This window comes from Balaenoptera musculus, chromosome 5, assembly GCF_009873245.2.
Source record: "Balaenoptera musculus isolate JJ_BM4_2016_0621 chromosome 5, mBalMus1.pri.v3, whole genome shotgun sequence".
NCBI lineage: Eukaryota > Metazoa > Chordata > Mammalia > Artiodactyla > Balaenopteridae > Balaenoptera > Balaenoptera musculus.
In genome coordinates this window covers 117,378,928-117,385,826 of record NC_045789.1, presented here as the reverse complement: position 1 = coordinate 117,385,826, position 6,899 = coordinate 117,378,928, and the positions used below count along the sequence as shown (strand labels likewise).

Sequence of the window (6,899 nt, the reverse complement as noted above, 5' to 3'; positions counted from 1 at the left end):
TTCTGGTATACCTTATTTTATTGTGCTTCACAGATATCATGTTATTTACAAATTGAAGTTTTGTGGCAACCCTGTGTGGAGCAAGTCCATGGTGCCATTTTTCTAACAGCCTTTGCTCACTTCGTGCCTCTGTGTCACATTTTGGTAATTCTCACAATATTTCAAACACTCCACCAACAAAAAGATTACAATTCACTGAAGGCTGACTTCCCTGGTGGTCCAGTGGTTAAGACTCCGCACTCCCAATGCAGGGGGCCCAGGTTCGATCCCTGGTCAGGGAACTAGATCCCACATGCCGCAACTAAAAGATCCCACATGCCACAACTAAGACCTGGTGCAACCAAATTAAAAAAAAAAAAAACAATTCACTGAAGGCTCAGATGATAGTTTGTACGTTTTAGCAATAAAGTATTTTTAATTAAGGTATGTACACTTCTTTAGATATAATGCTATTGCACACTTAACAGACTACAGTATAGTGTGAACATAACTTTTATATGCACTGGATAACCAAAAAATTTGCATGACTTGCTTTATAGCAATACTCACTTTATTGTCGTGGTCTGAAACCAAACCCACAGTATCTCCAAGGTATTTCTGTATTGGTTCTGAAGGTATCATCTGGACAAACAGGATATGCATCACAGTACATACTAGTACACGAGTATATTTATTCCCCATATACTATCTGCCATCTGCTCTCCTTTCCTTCCCACCCAAATGGGATAATTACAAACAGAACTTCAAGAAAATAATTAAAACATGTCTGGTATATGTGAATTTCACATTTTTATATTGTTATATGGCAAAAAGCCATGTTTTGCATGAAAAGAATTCATAATTAGTTTTTACCAAAGTATGAATTTGCAAAGGGCTATATGTATATATAGTCCCCAAGATCCTGAATATTTGGAGAATATTGCTTTTACTGAGTAATTTTTGGGAATTGTATTTCCAAATGGATGATGATGCCTTCAAAATAGTTATTTTAATGTTATATAATTTCAACTTATTCAGGTAATGCAAGCAAAACTTAATTCTAAAGCTGTTTAGATTTTCACTTATAAAAAATCTATTTTTTATGTTCTCTCTGTCAGCTACATGTAGTAATTTGCAGGGAACTTTTCCATTCTTTGCCTCTAGCTCCACTTTCCACCAGAAAAATGATATTGTAGTAGGTATCTCTAAATTGGTCCATGGAATCATTAGTTTCAGTGTTGGTAGAGACTACAGAAGCAACCTTATCCAACATTTTCATTCCTTCATTTAATTGATGAAAAATTGAGGTTCAAATTCAGGAAGTGGCTTGTCCAAATTGAAGAAAATTCTGATATTCTTAACTAATTAAAATAGAATTAATTTGAAATAGAATTTATTTCTGAATTGTTAGAAGTAATAAATCAAGGAAAACATTTCAAAGCATTTGATGGCCATAAAAACCAGAATTTTAGATACCATAGAAGAGAATGAGGTGTGATTTTGTAGCTTCCTTTTTAAGAAGAAAATAGAGGGAGATATCTAATAATATTTACTAAAAATATAGATTAAGACTTAGGGTATAGATTCTGTTCTTTTGATGGAACATGACAGAAGAACAAATACTTCACCTTTCTGGGCTCCAAATTCTCTCACAGATCCCACTTAGATTCAATTATTTACTTTCTGTTAATATGCTTTTTATATTTTATTGATGTATTCTCAGAATAATATCTTAAAGCTCTAAGGAACTATTCAGAGAACTATTTAGAGCAACTCATTTATTTTACAAAGTAAAATGAATGAAAAGCTTATGGAAGTGAGTTAAAACCCAGATTGAGTGATGTCATATTAGGAAATATGTAGGGTCTTGTTTTTCTCATATGTAAATGTTGTGCCTTTTCAATTGAACATGGAGCATATAACTTTCCTTTTTTATATAGTTTTCATCTTATTCCTCACTAATTATTTTAATACTATTTTCAAAACCTAAATAACTTTAAGAAAATATTGATCAATTTTAAAATTCTTCTGACCTCAATATAAAGGAAAAATTAAATTAAAAAATAAATAAAATTCTTCTGGAGTAAATCCTGAATGAACAATTGGAATGGCAAAGGGAGCTCTTAGAAGGTAAGGCCAAAATTTCACAATTTAGAATTAGGATTTGCATTGCCTATGCAGATATATTCTGAAGGCAAATATAAACAAAATCATTGTTTGAAGTCAGGCATCAGCTGGATTATCCTGTTGCAGAGCTCCCTTGACCTTGAGAGTGGCTCTGCTTCTAGAATTGAGATAAATTAACAGGAGAACTTGGCAGTATGTTCCTTTGGAATCTCTCTTTCTGAATTTCCTACCTGACATGTAATATTATAAGTGTCACAATAAAATAGGTACAAAATGTAGTGGACAAAACATTACCAGCAATATCCTACATTTCTTTCAGTATAGATTTAAGTACGCAATACTAATAAATAAAAGATAAACTGCTTTAAGATAAAGAAGCATTTCAACAAACATGTCTATAATTATTTCTTCTACTAGTACAGGAAAAATCCTTAAGTCTTTCCTCCCTCTCTCTTTTAAAAATAATTAGATATATGGATTTATACAACTTTGTTTTTCTAAAATTCTTCATTTGTACAATGCCTTGTAATTTCTACCCATTTTTACACATTACAAATGAGCTCCACAAAGGAGCATTTGAAGAGGTAGCACTTTTGTTGTGGATTTTAGCAAGCAGTGTGAATGAAAATTACAAGAGTAATATCATTATATGATAATCATTTTCTTTTTAAAAATTTGCTCTACCAGAGAGGGGCGTTTGGAGATTATTGTTAGTTTGTCAGTAGAGAATATTCTCTGTTCCTGAAAAACACCCCCTTGTGCAATTTAAGAAATAAAGTTTTCTTTTATGAAAAGGAATTCAATAAGGAGAACAATTCACTGATCTTTATAATAGGACTACAAAATAGCATCTAAGGCTGGAGAGGTAAGCTGACTACTACTGTGGTTACTGCTGAAGCTATTTTATTTTATTTTATTATTATTATTATTTTTTGGTCTCATTTTATTTTTTAATTTTTATTGAGATGTAATTGACATATAACGTTATATTAGTTTCAGGTGTACAACACAATGACTTGATATTTGTATACACTGCAAAATAATCACCACAGTAAGTCTAGTTATCCTCTATCATCATACAAACTTACAAAATAATATATATTTTTTAACATCTTTATTGGAGTATAATTGCTTTACAATGGTGTGTTAGTTTCTGCTTTATAACAAAGTGAATCAGTTATACATATACATATGTCCCCACTTATCTTCCCTCTTGCATCTCCCTCCTACCCACCCTCCCTATCCCACCCCTCTAGGTGGTCACAAAGCACCGAGCTGATCTCCCTGTGCTATCCGGCTGCTTCCCACTAGCTATCTATTTTACATTTGGTAGTGTATATATGTCCATGCCACTCTCTCACTTTGTCCCAGCTTACCCTTCCCCCTCCCCGTATCCTCAAGTCCATTCTCTAGTAGGTCTGTGTCGTTATTCCCATCTTGCCCCTAGGTTCTTCATGACCATTTTTTTTTTTTTTTTAGATTCCATATATATGTGTTAGCATACGGTATTTGTTTTTCTCTTTCTGACTTACTTCACTCTGTATGACAGACTCTAGGTCCATCCCCCTCACCACAAATAACTCAATTTCCTTTCTTTTTATGGCTGAGTAATATTCCATTGTATATATGTGCCACATCTTCTTTATCCATTCATCTGTCAATGGACACTTAGGTTGCTTCCATGTCCTGGCTATTGTAAATAGAGCTGCAATGAACATTTTGGTACATGACTCTTTTTGAATTATGGTTTTCTCAGGGTATATGCCCAGTAGTGGGATTGCTGGGTCATATGGTAGTTCTATTTTTAGTTTTCTAAGGAACCTCCATACTGTTCTCCATAGTGGCTGCATCAATTTACATTCCCACCAACAGTGTATGAGGGTTTCCTTTTCTCCACACCTTCTCCAGCATTTATTGTTTGTAGATTTTTTGATGATGGCCATTCTGAATGGTGTGAGATGATATCGCATTGTAGTTTTGATCTGCATTTCTCTAATGATTAATGATGTTGAGCATCCTTTCATGTGTTTGTTGGCAATCTGTATATCTTCTTTGGAGAAATGTCTACTTAGTTCTTCTGCCCATTTTTGATTTAGGTTGTTTGCTTTTTTTGAGATTGAGCTGCATGAGCTGCTTGTAAAGTTTGGAGATTAATCCTTTGTCAGTTGCTTCATTTGCACATATTTTCCCCCATTCTGAAGGTTGTCTTTTCATCTTGTTTATGGTTTCCTTTGCTGTGCAAAAGCTTTGAAGTTTCATTAGGTCCCATTTGTTTACTTGTGTTTTTATTTCCATTTCTCTAGGAGCTGGGTCAAAAAGGAACTTGCTGTGATTTATGTCATAGAGTCTTCTACCTCTGTTTCCCTCTAAGAGTTTGATAGTGTCTGGCCTTAAATTTAGGTCTTTAATCCATTTTGAGTCTATATTTGTGTATGATGTTAGGGAGTGTTCTAATCTCATTCTTTTACATGTAGCTGTTCAGTTTTCCCAGCACCACTTACTGAAGAGGCTGTCTTTTCTCCATTGTATATTCTTGCCTCCTTTAGCAAATATAAGGTGACCATACGTGTGTGGGTTTATCTCTGGGCTTTCTATCCTGTTCCATTGATCTATATTTCTGTTTCTGTGCCAGTACCATACTGTCTTGATTACTGTAGCTTTGTAGTATAGTCTGAAGTCAGGGAGCCTGATTCCTCCAGCTCCATTTTTCTTTCCCAAGATTGCTTTGGCTATTTGGGGTCTTTTGTGTTTCCATACAAATTGTGAAATTTTTTGTTCTAGTTCTGTGAAAAATGCCAGTGGTAGTTTGATAGGGATTGCATTGAACGTGTAGATTGCTTTGGGTAGTATAGTCATTTTCACAATGTTGATTCTTCCAATCCAAGAACATGGTATATCCCTCCATCTGTAGGTATCATCTTTAATTTCTTTCATCAGTGTCTTATAGTTTTCTGCATACAGGTCTTTTGTCTCCTTAGGTAGGTTTATTTCTAGATATTTTATTCTTTATGTTGCAATGGTAAATGGGAGTGTTTTCTTAATTTCACTTTCAAATTTTTCATCATTAGTGTATAGGAATGCAAGAGATTTCTGTGCATTACTTTTGTATCCTGCTACTTTACCAAATTGATTGATTAGCCCTAGTAGTTTTCTGGTAGCATCTTTAGGATTCTCTATGTATAGTATCATGGCATCTGCAAACAGTGACAACTTTACTTCTTCTTTTCCAATTTGGATTCCTTTTATTTCTTTTTCTTTTCTAGTTGCTGTGGCTAAAACTTCGAAAACTATGTTGAATAATAGTGGTAAGAGTGGGCAACCTTGTCTTGTTCCTGATATTAGTGGAAATGGTTTCAGTTTTTCACCATTGAGGATGATGTTGGCTGTGGGTTTGTCATATATGGCCTTTATTATGTTGAGGAAAGTTCCCTCTATGCCTACTTTGAGGAGGGTTTTTGTCATAAATCGGCGTTGAATTTTGTCGAAAGCTTTCTCTGCATCTATTGAGATGATCATATGGTTTTTCCCCTTCAATTTGTTAATATGGTGTATAACATTGATTGATTTGCATATATTGAAGAATCCTTGCATTCCTGGGATAAACCCCACTTGATCATGTGTATGATCCTTTTAATGTGCTGTTGGATTCTTTTAGCTAGTATTTTGTTGAGGATTTTTGCATCTATGTTCATCAGTGATATTTGTCTGTAGTTTTCTTTTTTTGTGACATCTTTGTCTGGTTTTGGTATCAGGGTGATGGTGGCCTCGTAGAATGAGTTTGGGAGTGTTCCTCCCTCTGCAATATTTTGGAAGAGTTTGAGAAGGATAGGTGTTAGCTCTTCTCTAAATCTTTGATAGAATTCACCTGTGAAACCATGTGGTCCTGGGCTTTTGTTTGTTGGAAGATTGTTAATCACAGTTTCAATTTCAGTGCTTGTGATTGGTCTGTTCATATATTCTATTTCTTCCTGGTTCAGTCTCGGAAGGTTGTGCATTTCTAAGAATTTGTCCATTTATTCCAGGTTGTCCATTTTATTGGCATATAGTTGCTTGTAGTAATCTCTCATGATCCTTTGTATTTCTGCTGTGTCAGTTGTTTCTTCCCCTTTTTCATTTTTAATTCTATTGATTTGAGTCTTCTCCCTTTTTTTCTTGATAAGTCTTGCTAATGGTTTATCAATTTTATCTTCTCAAAGAACCAGCTTTTAGTTTTATTGATCTTAACTACCGTTTCCTTCATTTGTTTTTCATTTATTTCTGATTTCTTTCCTTCTGCTAACTTTGGGTTTTTTTTGTTCTTCTTTCTCTAATTGCTTTAGGTGTAAGGTTAGGTTGTTTATTTGAGATGTTTCTTGTTTCTTAAGGTAGGATTGTATTGTTATAAACTTCCCTCTTAGAAATGCATTTGCTGCATCCCATAGGTTTTGGGTCGTTGTGTTTTCATTGTCATTTGTTTCTAGGTATTTTTTGATTTCCCCTTTGATTTCTTCAGTGATCTCTTGGTTATTATTAGTGTGTTCTTTAGCCTCCATGTGTTTGTATTTTTTACAGATGTTTTCCTGTAATTGATATCTAGTCTCATAGCATTGTGGTCGGAAAAGATACTGATACAATTTCAATTTTGTTAAATTTACCGAGGCTTGATTTGTGACCCAAGATATGATCTATCCTGGAGAATGTTCCATGAGCACTTGAGAAGAATATGTATTCTGCTGTTTTTGGACAGAATGTCCTATAAATATCAATTAAGTCCATCTTGTTTAATGTATCATTTAAAGCTTGTATTTCCTTAT

General features: G+C 34.1%; 1 non-coding gene across 1 annotated transcript; it reads left to right on the top strand.

Moving 5' to 3' along the window:
• The first annotated feature begins 208 nt into the window (after positions 1–208).
• TRNAG-CCC lies at positions 209–281 on the top strand. The gene has a single exon. It is a non-coding gene; the product is annotated as a tRNA-Gly (tRNA).
• The last annotated feature ends 6,618 nt before the right edge of the window (positions 282–6,899 follow it).